This window comes from Crocodylus siamensis, chromosome 1 (assembly GCF_052110815.1).
Source record: "Crocodylus siamensis isolate JL-2025a chromosome 1, ASM5211081v1, whole genome shotgun sequence".
NCBI classification, from domain to species: Eukaryota; Metazoa; Chordata; order Crocodylia; family Crocodylidae; genus Crocodylus; species Crocodylus siamensis.
In genome coordinates this window covers 422,316,458-422,330,752 of record NC_143395.1, presented here as the reverse complement: position 1 = coordinate 422,330,752, position 14,295 = coordinate 422,316,458, and the positions used below count along the sequence as shown (strand labels likewise).

Sequence of the window (14,295 nt, the reverse complement as noted above, 5' to 3'; positions counted from 1 at the left end):
ATACTTACTACATTGCATTAACACAAGCTGCAGAAACATTATGCCCTTTCCTGACATTTACATTTCTAGTCAAGCATTTGCTGTCATGACCAGGGAGATATTATGCAGATACAAATAGAAGGGCATGGTCTCTAAAATAATCCCTGTATTAACATGGTCCTTGTGGCTCTCTTGACAGCTGTACTATAGGCTAAATCCTATTTCTTTTAAGCACTCAAATTGGGATTATTTAGTTTAGAGAAGGGAAGATTTAGGAGGGATTTATTTATTCATTCTTTCATTATTCATTCATTTATTTATACACTGCTTTTCCCAACAAATTTTTGAGGTAGCTTATGATAAGAGAAACAAGAAACTTATAAAACAGGAGAACAAAGAAGAGAGCCAACAACTTGATTGGACTCTCCATCCTTGGAGGTTTTGGGGCCTGGCTTGACAAAGCCTTGGCTGGGAAGATCTAGTTGGGGCTGGTCCTGCTTTGAGCAGGGGGTTGGACTAGATGTGACCTCCTGAGGTCTCTTCCATCCCTCATTTTCTATGATTCTAACTTATAAGGTCTGATAACAGTCTTTAGACACAAGACAGGTTGCTATGAACAAAATGACAATCATTTCCGCTCTGTGTTCAGAGGGCACCGATCAAGAGAGCTGAACATAAATGGCAACAAGGGAGATTTAGCTTAGATATTTGGAAGGACTTTGTAACTCTGAGGAGGGTACAGTCCTGGAACAAGTCACTATGAGGGGCTGTAGAATCTCTGTCAGTGGTGGTACATCTACACGTGCATTAACATGCTTTAGTTAATGCACATTAAATCTAGCACCTCCATTGTGGGGTACTAGGAAAATGCACTTTAGCCTTTCTTAATGTGCATTAACAAAACAGCATGGTATTTAAGTGATGTTTAATGCACATTAGCCTTTTTTGTGCACATTAGCTAAATAGCTTTTTTTTTTAGTGACACTTGAATGTGCATTAAAATAATCTAATGTGGATTAAAGCACACATCTTGATGTGCCCCATGCAGGGAAGTTTAAATGCAGGCCAGACAGATATCTGTCTGTGAGGCTTTAGACAGTGATGACCCTGCCATGAGCAGTAGGTTGGACTAAATGAGTTAAGATCTCTTCCAACTCTATACTGCTAGGATGCTGTGCTGCCTGCTAAATCCTATTTCAATTTATGCACTGATATATCACAGATATAGTGCCCTAATTGCGGTGTTTGGCACTTTCAGGGTTTGGGATTAGCTCTATATACATAAGTCTGCACACCTAGTGATTGTGCTCAGTAAGGCTGGGCTGTAGACAAAAAAGGAGACAAAGAAGGTTCCCTTCACATTTTAGCTCAACAGGCAAGACACTCACCCAGTGATCATGAAATCCAAGGTAACCCTGCATTTTCTACTTTTGAGCACAGGGCTTTAAATACCAGGCCATACATTACCTAAGCACTCCACTTGACACTGGTCCTTCAAACAAACCGAGGGACAGATCCTGAAATGGTATAAACTGATACCTCCCCAGTGACTTTGCACAGGCATAACACACTGTTACTTCCCTGCATCAAAAAGGGTCACAGGGTGGACAAAAATTACCCTTGACAATTCAGATAGGTTTTTTTTAACCCAGTTTATTTACTCAGCGCTTAGCCTGCTTGTCTCAGACACAGCTACATGCAGATACGAAAGTCCAAAACAGCAGGCATCTCCTCATCCACACGTAAAAACACCCTTCTGCACAGAAAGCCTTATTGAAGACATGTATCCAACTAGAGGATAGTTGAGGCTTGACCAGATGATGAGTGGGAACAATTTCCAGAGATGGGGAAAATTGGGTAAAAACCTTCTGCTGCCTGTTGCTTTAAGAGCAATCCACTCACAGTAGACTGGAGAATGGGATTAGGAGCTAATGCCAGAAACCTATTGATTTCTGCCATGCCCTCCTACTGTCCCTGTCTCTAGAAAATACAGGTGAGAGCTTCCAAGCAGAAAGGGAACTAAGCAAATGTAACCCAGAGCAATATGAAAGGCAAATTTGATAACCGCAACCCCCCCGTGCAAACCCAGTCACTGCAATGACATGGAATCCGCAGGAACTGAGTGATACTGGGATCTGGCTGGAGCTCAGTCTGGGAAAGAGAAAGATTATAGGAGTTATGTTTTGGTTTGGGGTTTTTTTTTGTTTGTTTGTTTGTTTTTGTGGGGAAGCAAAAGGAAGGATTGGAAAAGATTATTTCAGATGCATAATGGAAAGAGTGCATCCAACATACATAACATAAGCTCACACTGCAGGTAAAAGTGGTAGATCCTGGACTTCTGCCGTTAATGCAGCAATCATGAACTAGGATTGATGCTCTAGATCAGGGTGGCCAACCTGCAGCATGGGTACCACAAGTGGCATGGGCAGCCTTTCTTCATGGCACACACCAGAGCAGGGAGGGATCAGAAAGCAGAGCAGGAGCTCAGTCAGGGGAAGGGGATCAGCATGTCACTTGGGGAGAGTACAGAGCCTACGTTGAAGTAGGGCTGCCAAAAACGTTGACCCCACTGTGCTAGCTAATGCCTTCCTGCTCCATTTCCTATAAACATTTAAAAAGCAGCAGCGACTAGGACAATGGTTTGAGGTTTTTTTCCCCATCTATGCAGTGTGAGTGGGAAACAGGTGGACTTTCCATCCTCATGTGGGAACCTCATGACCTGTCTCACATGGGTTTAGCAGGCTGCAGTGAACATTGAAGGATTGCATTTTAAGACCACTCTGGCTTTTTTTGCACATATTATGATAACCATCTACCTATAAAAGAGAATATTATTCGGAGTACACATTGCATCACTGCTTCGGAATTTGTATAGGCTACCACAGAACTTCTGAGTGCATGGGCAAGGGGTTGCTTTTAAAATATAAAGCTTGTCCCGATTTAGTATGCTGGTATTTAACTACCAAGGATAGCCTGAGAATCCACAGAGCTGCTCTTAACGGTATATCATCTGCTCTAGCACTCGGATTGTTTTCAGGGCTGCAGGAAGTTTACTGACCTTGCTTGTACAAGATCTCCAGACTCATCAAACTTTCCTGCATTAAAACTACAATGGGCCTGGAAGCTTTATGGAGCATTTCTAAAGTTCCTGTAGGTCCCTGTCAGCTTTTGGGCAGCTGGGCCAGACTCTGCAACTCTGCTGGAACAGGTCATGTCTCTGCTTTGGAGTTTGAAAAGGAACAACATCCTTGTCACCAACCCCATGCAAAATCCATATGATATCGCTGTTCCGCCAGCTCTTCCAAATTACAGACGTGATCCTAATCTGTGAGTCTATGGCAGCCCCTTCTTAAGTTTCTGCATGGCGGTGCGATAAACTTATCAGGATGAACACATTCTCTCTTCTTCAGCCCTGCCTGAGGTTGTTTGATTTATGACCCTTAGCGATTGTCAGCCAAGACCACTATTTGGAATCAGTGGGCGCATCTACATGTGTGCATTTAATGCGCATTAGACCAATTTAAGGCACATTAAGCGTGCATGTCTATATGTGTGCACCCTTAATATCCCTTAAAAATGGTGGTTTAAAGCTATTCGAGCCTAAATTTGATACCTGCATAAAGCAGCTATCAAATTTATGCACAAATAGCTAAATTGCATTAGTGAGCATGTAGACACGCTGATGCACATTAACGTGGTGTGTGCCCAAGTTGGTCCACACACCTGTAGTAAGCTTGTTAGCACGTCTACATGTTCACTAATGTGATGTAGCTATTCATGCATAAATTTGATATCTGCTTTATGTCTGCATATGTAGATGCACACCTAAATTGCCTTAATGCACACTAAGCAAATGCATATTAAGTTTAGGCACATGGAAAAGCACATGTAGACCTGACCCATGGTCATTTAAACTTATATTTAGTAGGGCTGTGTGAGTCAGCAGTAATCTGATCTGGCTTTGGATCCAGCCACTTCAGATGGCCACAATCTGATCCAGACCAGGTTTCCACCTTGATCCAGCAAAAGCAGCTCCGAAGCTTTGGAGCCACCTCAGAGATCCAGCCATAGGGTATAATGGGGAATCAACGGAAGTTCTATAACTTTGTTGTTATTTGGATGAAACTTGCAGGGGTGGTAGCCTCTGCTAAGAGCATGAAGCCTGCCAAATATCAAGACTGGTGCAGGGGCTTGGGGGAACTGTACCCCAAATTCTTAAAAGCCAAACTCCTGTCATGGCTGTGTGTTACACCACTGCAGGGTGAAAACTGCAGGGGAGGTAGCTCTCACTGAGGCCACGGAGCCTGCCAGCTGTGTGTGTCCTAGAGCAGGGCTGAGTAAGTGCTGGGCCCTGCTAGACTGCAAAGCCTGCCTGCCAGCTGTGTGTGTCCTAGAGCAGGGCTGAGTGAGTCTTGGGCCCTGCCAGGCTGCAAAGTCTGCTAGCTGTGTGTGTCTCGCTGGGGGAGTCTGTCATTTGGGGCCCTGCACCCCAAGCTGATGACAGGCAAAACTCATGATGTGGGTGGGTGACACTGTGTGTGTGTTAAGGTGCACTCTTCCTGGTGCTGGGGCCTCTGCACAACACTCCAGTGTGCCCCAGTGAGGTCTCCTCCTCCCCTACAGCCTCACGCCCAGTCCTCCACTTAATGTGATAATGGGTATGTTCCAGACCGGCCTTCTGCAGCCACTCCTAGGTGTTCTGCTCTGCTGGTGGTTTGCTCCACCTCTTCCGGACTTGATCTTCACCGGGGTAGTTCATCCTCCCATGCCACCAACCCCGCTCTTTCCTGCCACAACTTGGTGTTCCCTAGTGGGCGGGGCTAGTTCATGGGTCCCTCGGTGGCCAGGGCCTGGCCCGCCGGTTGTTCACGGGGCTCTGCCACCCCTACACCTTGACCTTACACCACCTGTGGTACTCCACCTCCTCGTGCTCTCCCAGCATTGTCCTGCCAGCTTCTAATGCAGTTCCCTACCTCAGGCCCTGCATATCAGTAGCGTCCAAGTATCCTGAGGTCATGTGCCTTCACGCCAGCTTTGTGCCCTACTCGGGGACTCTAGCGTCCTGGCTACTTCTAGCCGCCCTCCACCAGATCTCTGACTGTGGATCCCCTCTGTCACTGGCTAGTTCCCCACCTGGGCCCCTCAATTGGAGTCCAATAATCCTGGCAGCGATCCTGCCCCGACCACCCTCCAGCCGAGTGGTCCTCAGTCTTCCACCCCCTCGTCGGCATAGCCTGGACCCACCATCTCGGCAATCACTTCTGGGTCCTCAGATTCTTCCTGGGATGCCCTGGTCTTTCCATGCTCACCCAGTCCGCCACTCCTGGGTCAATGTGCCGGTGCCCTGGTCGTCGCACCTCTCCCCTTGGCCACTGCTCCCTCTGGCATGCCAGTTCTCCATTGCCTTGCCTACGGAGCCTACGCCATTGATGAAGTTGCCTGCAGTCTGGAGCCCAGTCTATCCACCCCCTCCGGAGTGGCAGCTGCCATTTTGAAATTCGACATCTGGCCTCTGATGGCGACATCAGCTGCCAGCTGCAGCTGTACAAAGAGGTGGCTAACGAGCTGCGCGGGTTTTCCCTCTGGCTCTGCGTCTCTCCTTTCCTGGGCTGCACATAAGTATTCCTTGTTACCTTGGCCCGCGGGACAGGGTAGAATAACTTAGCTGGCTCAACACCAGCACCATCAGCAGCAGCTTCAAAGATATCTACATAGAACTGCCACAGAACCTTTCTTTTTATAAAGGAATTGACAGCAAGAAGTAAAGATGTTGTGTTGTGTTGGACATACAATGTTATTCATAGTGTATAATGGCTTATCTTGTGTTTTTATATCTGTATGTGTATTATGAAAAAAAGGACTACTTTGTATCTTTGGAAGCTTTAGGTTTGAAAACCCCTTTGTCAGCCTGAGGGAGTACCTGCAGGTGGTTCTGGGGGGAAAGAATAGTAAAAAAGCCAGAGGCTGGCCTGTCCCACAATGCAGGCACTGAAGCCTCGGCTCTATCTGCCCATGTCTGGGGTCTGGTGCATTTGGATCCCAGCATTGAAGCCATGCCCATGGCCCACATAGGCAGTGGCTGGCGTGGAGGAGACTAGCTGGTGCTGGTGCTGGCTCTGGTGCTGGGAGTGCTGGCCTCTTTTCCACGTCCCCTCATGACTGAACTTCTATCTCCCTGACTTTGTTCACCAGCACCTGAGTCCAGTGATCAAGGGTTTTGGGGCTGCCAGTGCACATGCTCTCCTTCACCCTTGGGTCACACATGCCTGCCATCATGTGGACCATACTGGACCACAAGGGATCCAGCCATCTCCTGATGCCCTTGTTCAGCCGCTTCATCAGTGCTTGGATGCCTGGTGACAGTGGCCTGCCCCAGCCAGGAACACTGATCCCCTGGAACTTCTCCATTTGGTTCTCCAGTTCCCTCACTAGGAGGATCACCTGGCTGAGGAGGGCATTGCCAATGCTAAGGGTCTCAGTGGCCTTGAGGAAGGGCTTGAGGACCACCAACATCTGGGAGTTGGTACCCCACTCAGCTCTGTTCAGGAGGGCACTGATCCCTATCTCCCCAAGCAAGGCCATCTCATGGATGGCCTTCTGTTGCTCCACCAGCCTCTCAAGCATCAGGTATGTGGAATTCCACTGAGTCTCCACATCCTGTATGATTCTGTGCTGTGGGATGCTCAGGTCTGCCTGTTTCTCCCGCAGCATCTTGCCCCCCTTGATGCTGCAGTGGAAGTATCCCACCACCTTCCTGCATTTCAAAATCAGCTGGCCTGTAGCAGTAGTGGTGGTGACGTCATCACTGGCAGCCCTGTCCCACTCCAAGGCATCCCTCACTATTAGGCGCAGCCTGTGTGCCACACAGCAGATGCCAACAAAGTTGGCATCATGGACAGCCTTCACCATATTGGCCATGTTGTCAGTGACCATGAACCTGCAGGTGAGTTCGGCCTGCCCAATGAGCCACCCCTGCACCATGCGGTTCATGGCCTCCATGATCTCCCTTGCTGTGTAGGACTTATCCAGCACTTCAGCTTGCAGTAGAGCCCACCAAAGGCCTGACTGATTGCACTAGTGCCCTGTGAGGGAGAGGTAGGCATGATCAAAAAGGATGTGGAGAAGCTTGAGACAGTGCAGAGGACAGCCATGTAAATCATCAGAGGTCAGGAAAACAGATCTTACGATGACAGGCTGAGAGCCATGGGACTCTTTAGCCTGGAAAAGCGCAGGCTCAGGGGTGATCTGATGGCCACCTATTAGTTTATCAGGGGTGACCACCAGGATCTGGGGGAACGTTTGTTCACCAGAGCGCCCCAAAGGATGACGAGGTCGAACGGTCACAAACTCCTGCAAGACCGTTTCAGGCTGGACATAAGGAAGAATTTCTTTCCTGTCCGAGCCCCCAAGGTCTGGAGCAGTCTGCCAGCGGAGGTGGTTCAAGCACCTACATTGAACACCTTCAAGAGTAAATTGGATGCTTATCTTGCTGGGATCCTATGACCCCAGCTGACTTCCTGCCCTTTGGGCAGGGGGCTGGACTCGAATAACTCCCGAGGTCCCTTCCAGCCCTGATGTCTATGAAATCTATGAAAATCACCACCCGGGCTGCTCCAGATGTCAGAGGTGAAGTGCAAGGTTACCTGCGGCCCTGCCTTGCTCAGCTCCTCCCTCAAGTACTCCCTGCATGCCTCATACAGGGAATGTACCACCCCCCCGCTAAAGGTGGTGCATGTGGACACTTTGAAAAATGGGGCCAGAAGTGCTATGAACCACCTGAATCCTGTTCACTCAACTAGGGAGAAGGGCTGGCTATCCAGAGCAAGCATCTTCCCAATGCTCTGGATGATCTCGTGCACCTTGGGAATGTGCCCCCCTTTCTGTCCACCTTTCCCTCACTGGTCCAGGTTGGCCTGCCTCTGCTTTGGGGGTAAGGGGGCTTTGGAGCAAGCAGGGGACTTCCCTTTTGGTGCACTTGTACTGGTGCCAGGCTAAGCAGCAGGAAGAAGGGCAAGGGGGTGGTGCCTCCTCAGATGCAGCAGCATGGCTGTGGTGGAGAAGTGTCTCATGAACTCGCCATGGTTCATGTGCCTTTGGCAGTGCTAGCAGATGGCAAACCTGGGATCATCTGTCACCTCAAAATGATCCCACCTACACTACTCCCCCACTTCTGGGTTGATGGCAAGGATCCTGCCTTTTCCCCCTTCTCAGCAGGCCGAGGCCAAACAGCAGGAGGAGCTGTTTCAGCCGAGCCACTTGTCTCCACAACCTCAGTCTCCTCCAAGGTGCTGCTTTCTGGAGGAGACCTGGGTCTAGGGAAATGTGAGGGTTGTGGAGCACAAACTCTGATTCCCCCTCAGTCCCCAGAATTGCCTGAGCCTGCATGCACTCAGCATCCCTGGTTCCAACTCCAGTTTCTCCTCTGGTAGAGGGAGGCTCATGCTGAGAGCTGAAATTGGGGTGGAGGAGGCAGTGGTTACATTGCTGGTGCCAACTTCTGGAACGAGTTGAGGTGGTGCAGGTGCAGGGATGTTAGGTGCAGACACTGCTCCCACCCCCTCGCTTCCACTGGCAGCACTGATGTCATGGCTGCTCAGGAATACAATGCATCTGTGTTTGGGATGCGGGGGAGGGACTGGCAGCTCTAGCTCCGTCCTTACCCCCTTCTCTCCCCCCGCCAAAAGACCTGGCACCTGCCTTTCCAGCACGGTTCATATTAATCTTTCCTGTGCTGCAAAAGGTCTCTGTGTGTGTGTGAATCCTTTTGTATATCTGTCTGTCTTGTCCTCCTGTTAATATCTGTGTCTATCTTGTGCTGTGAATGAAATTATTTGTGTGTCTTCTTTCTGGCTCTCACTATATTGTCTCTGCTGTTTTGAATGAATTGTGTATCTTCTTTTTGGCTGTCACTATATTGTCTCTTCTGTTCTGAATGAAACTGTGTGTCTTCTTTCTGGCTCTCACTGTATTGTCTATCTGTGGTGTGAATGATATTATTTGCATGTGGTCCTGTGTCTGACTATATTATCTGTGTCTTGCTCTTCTGTAAATATCTGTCTTCTTCCACTGTGCTTTTTTTCCTATATTCTGGGTCTCTGTGTATGTGCGTGCATGTGTGCATGTGTGTGTATGTGCATGCAGGCAAGCAATCTGTGTACAGTGATAGACCAACGCTGGCTGGGAAAACACAACTGTCTTTTTGCAAAGTTTACAAAACAAGTTCCTAAAAAAATAATTCAAAGAAATAAATTAAATTGTAGTACTACTAATAATTAATTGAATTGAATATCTAAGCTAAACTAAGCTAAGAAAAGCTAAATCCTAACCACTCCTTTATAACACAAAAAAGCAACAGGAAGGTCTTATTTGCAGCACTCCTCTCTCACACAGCTGCTGACAGGGAATGAGCTGCAAAAGACACAGAAGGGTTGGAAACAGAGGCTTTAATACTTTTTTTAGTCCCACCCCACAGATGATGATATTGGAAAGGTAGCCAGGGAGAAATCCTTCTCACTGGCTATCTACAGACATTAGTCTTCCCCCCACCACTCCCCTCCTTCCCCCCCTCCCACTCTCTGTCCCTTTCCCACTCCTCTTCCCTCTTCTGATTCTGTTAAAATAGCTGAAGCAGCTCTGAAGCATCTGAAGTGGGTCTGAAGCACTTCGGATACCCCCAAACTACTCCGGACACCATTACTGGCATCCCGCATCAACCCGGAAGTGCTGCTTCGGACACCGAAGAATCCAAAGCAGGTCCTGATCCAAAGCAGGATCTGAAGACTCGTGCAGCCCTAGTATTTAGTATGATTTATTGTCACCATGATTTAGTCACCTCCATTTCTGGTAACATTATTCTTTCTTTTTTTTCATGTGGGACCTCATAACCTGTCTCAGATGGATTTATCAGACTGCAATAAACATTTATAGCAAAATCTTCATTCAGGCCATGCAATTGGGTAAAAATAAGGATTTTTTTTCATTGAAAATGGGAGTGCTAATAAGGTTATTCATATTCAGAATAAGGTGCCACTTCATTTGATGATTTAGGAATAACAGTTGTGCATTCAAGCAGGACCCAGTGACCCCCAAAGTCCCTTTCTGTCTTGTGAAACAGGATGTGATTTCTATCTTTGAATATATAAGAAGATCAATACTAGGATGGGGAGAACACTGCCTTCAGCTAAGGGCAATGTGTTGCAAGAACACCTGAGGGGGGATGGGGAAACTGGCAATTGTTAATTTAAATTGCAAATGAGAAAGCTGGAAATTATATGGTTGGAAAACAGGGTGATCACTGAGCTACTGAACAGCCTTTCAATCTTATAGTATAGACAAACAATGTAAAATAGTTTCAAGTTGCATCGGTTCCTGGGAGGGATTAAATGATGATTTGGTCACAAAACTCATAGAATCATAGAATCACAGAAAATACAACTGAAAGGGATCTCTGGAGGTCACATCTAGTCCAGACCACTGCCTGAGACAGGATCATCCATATCTAAACCATCTCATGTAATTGCATGTCTATCCTGTACCAACACCACTATATCTAGCTATCTATCTCTCTATCTCTCTATCTATGGTGGCATTTAATTTTAATAATGGAAAAATTTGGGTTTTGGGTTACTTTTTTAAGCTGAAAATTGGAGGGGGGTTCTATCAGAGAAAACCAGGATCCCTGATGATTAGGGACCTACCTAAACTGCAGTTTCACAGATTTCATGGAAACCACGATAAACATTGTCTGAGATCACTGGGAAATCCAGCATTTGCCATGATTTCCCATGAAATCAACCAAAAAACTCCCCAAAACTGTTAGTCACAAAAACCAAGTGAAGGTGCCCTTTGCCAGTCAGTGATGGGGGATGGAGCTACAATAAAATGCCCATGAAATCAACTCTATGCACCATTAGCTGGCCACGAAAAACCTGTCTTACCATAATTTAGGTACATACTTATTTAAGGTATAAATATAGAGTGGGGATAAGCTTGAGAGGGAGAAAAGTGTTATTTAATTTATTCAAAAGAACAAAATTGGCACTATAATAAGTGGGTATATACCAGCCTTGAAGAAGACCTCTCACTGCTACAGGGATGATGTTTTATCACAATCTTACACTAAGAGTAGTGCCGGCAAAAAAAATGACCTGCTTTAAGATGGATCTTGATCCATTTATGAAAGGGTTTGTATGAATTTCAGGTGGGAAGACTGGATATTTCAGGCCAGGGACAAGTCCAATGACCTGATTAATTATCTAGTATTGCCTGTTGCTCCTACACCATTATTATACTTTTTGTTTTGTGAATAAACAATAAAATGTGCTGATTCTGCAAACATTCCTGCTGGGAAATTCATTTGTTCAAATGTTCTTAGGAAAAAAAAGGGAAAAGAGGTAAAACAGCAAGAACCCTCCCAAGTGCACACGTCCATGTGAGTTGAACATGTTTAATGGTACTCACTAGCTCTGACATTAGGCTGGGGTAGATTGTACCTAGAAGGAAGAGGGTATGACTTTATCAAGTCTCTAAGCCCCCACAACATTCCCGTGGAGCTACCTCTACTTCCACTGTTCTGAATTGGATCGTCCCATCCGTCCTAGACTAATTCTTCTTTGGAAATGACTATTGGCTTGTTCAGAATGAGGTTGGGGACAGGTCATCATTTATTATTTGCATGGGAGAAGGGTTTGAGAGCTGCAATCATAGTCTATGACCCTTTTTTTCTTAGCACTCTTGGAGACCAGAACAAAAAGATGTTTCATGCCCCCAAGAACTGGTGATCAAAGACAGGAGAAGACAGGAAGGTGCAGAAGTCAAGAAGCAAAGCTGAGTCATTGAAATGCCCCATAGTTCTCCATCCTGATGAGCTTCAGGATCTTTCTGTGGATCTCCTTAGTCCTCATCCCATAGATGATAGGGTTAATGACAGGTGACATCAGGATGTAGATATTCCTTATGACCACATGGACCAGTGGTGTATGGCTCTTCCCCAGCTGGTGCATCACAGAGACCCCAATGAGTGGCACACAGAAGGCCAGCACCACACAGATGTGGGCCCCACAGGTGTTGACAGTCTTCAGCAGCTCCTTGCTAAATGCCAGCTGCAGGACTGTCTGGATAATAAGGACATAGGACAGGAAGATGAGCAGGGAGTCCAGCCCCATCACCAAGAGGTTGACTGTCAGGTGTGGCAGCTGAAAAGTATGTCTGTGTGATAAAAGTGCTTGCTGAAGGCTCTATGAAGATTAGACCAAGTGTTTTTCTGTATTTGTTTAGATATTAAGCTACATGTTGTTGCTAAAAGCCTAATGATAGTTCCAGATGTAGTGAGGCCTTGTATAAAGTAAGGCCTAGTAAATTTAGCAAAGCCTAGAAGTAGTAAGGCCCTGTGGTGCAGTTAAAATTACCTTAATAAAGGAATGCAAGGCTTGTACTGCTATTGGTCAGTCTAAAGACAGCTGAAGAAAAAACAATCTAAGTCTCACACTATTAGTGTCTTTCAGAAGTTATAAATTAGCTGGAATATCTGGAAAACATTCAGAAGGAAGACGCAGCTCTGTGAAAAGGGTTAGTTAGCTGTTGCTTGGATCAGTAGGCCTGTGGACCTCAAGAAGCCCAAGAACTGCATTCCAGGGTCCTTCCTGGTACCCCTCAGACAGCCTTGTTCAGGAACACCTAACCTCACTGAACTTTGTGAAAAGAGAAGCTTGCTGTGTATCGGGGATTAGAGGGACTGCTGATAAGTTGCCGACGTGAATTGCTTTTGTCTGTCATTATTTGTCTTGTTACTATGAGTAGTTGTGTTTTTCTTAAGTCAATAAATCTTTCTTTCCGTTCTACCCTCAACCACACTCTCAAACCTAAACTCTCCGCAGGCAGCTGGGACACCATGTCCCTGACATCCTGGTGCAGACAGTATGAGTGGGATAGGACTTTGGACCTGCAGAATGGCATTGGGAGAATGAGCAATGGTACTGGTAGGAAGAACATCACCCCCCTGGCCATGGCACCTGACCAGTCTTTGCTGTCACAGCATTGGTGAAGATGGCAGCTTGTCTCAGAGGGTGGCAGATGGCCACCTACCAATCTAAGGCTAAGACCAGCAGGATGGTTGACTTGATAGCAGAGAGGCATTGTATGAGGAACATCTGGGTGAGGCAGGCACTGAACCTGATTTCCTTCATGCTAAATCAATTGAGAGAGGGGAGTTTGGGAACTGCAGTGGTGGACATCACCAGGTCAATGGCAGCAAGCATGCACAAGAAAAAATACTTGGGGTGTGTAAGCTTGGCTCCAACTTCATGATGAAGAGTACAGCACAGTTGCAAATGACAGCCAAGATGTACATGCAACAGAGAGGGAACACCATCCAAAAATGGGTGGACTGTAGCCTAGGGATGCTGACCAAGATGAAGGCAGGAGAGCTAAGGTTGTTACTGTTGGGAGATGGCACGCTGTGCTGGCTAAAATCCTGTGATGCTATTCCAAGTCACTCCCTCCCTGCAAGGAAAAGGGAAATGACATGGCAATAAGGAATGTCTAACAAAACTGCTTTTACTGGGATTGCAGTTTGTAGGTAGCCTCGTGCCTCATGAGAGGTCATCTAGACCAACCACTGTGTCTGTGCTTGAAAATACAATCATAGGATTATAGAGAAGTAGAACTGGAATGGACTTCTGAAGGTTATCTTGTCCAGTCCCCTGCCTGAGAGAGGATCATCCCTATCTAAACCATCCCATACAATTTTTTTTTCTAATCTATTACTAAAACTATACAGTCATCCTGACACAACCACAAGACATGTCACCTCAACCTGCCACAGGTAAAGCAGGAGGACAACAGTGGCTAGTATCCTGCTGCTTTAAGGGTTGTTAGGGTATGCTTGCAAGATCCCAGGTAGTGGGCCCCACCTCCCATTATAGACGAAGGCAAAAACCCCAGGGTCTGCACCAATCTGACTGTTACCGTGTCCATGCAGGGTACCATGGACTCCCCTGGTTCTCTCCTGCCACGACTTGGATCTTGTTAAGAAAATGGGGCGGAAAGTGATGATATGATAATTAGAACCAGCAGAGAACCACGCTCGGTCTATTGTATAATCTCAGTGCTTTTTATTCTCTCTTATTTTACAGGAAACAAGTTCGGAGGCAGCAGCTTGTCAGGCTTGTCCCTGGAATCACCCTCGTACTCAGCTGAGGACCCCAACCCCTCAATTGGGATGGTAAGTGTGACAGTACGCTTCGCCTACTTGGGGCGGTTTTGAATGTTCAGTGTTCACAGGGTCCCCTCCACGTCCTCTGTCCTGCAAAAGGGGAT

At 46.8% G+C, this 14,295-nt stretch overlaps 1 pseudogene; it reads right to left on the bottom strand.

Moving 5' to 3' along the window:
• Positions 1–11,810: 11,810 nt before the first annotated feature.
• LOC149875612 (olfactory receptor 51E2-like) lies at positions 11,811–13,953 on the bottom strand (annotated as a pseudogene).
• Between the last annotated feature and the right edge of the window lie 342 nt (positions 13,954–14,295).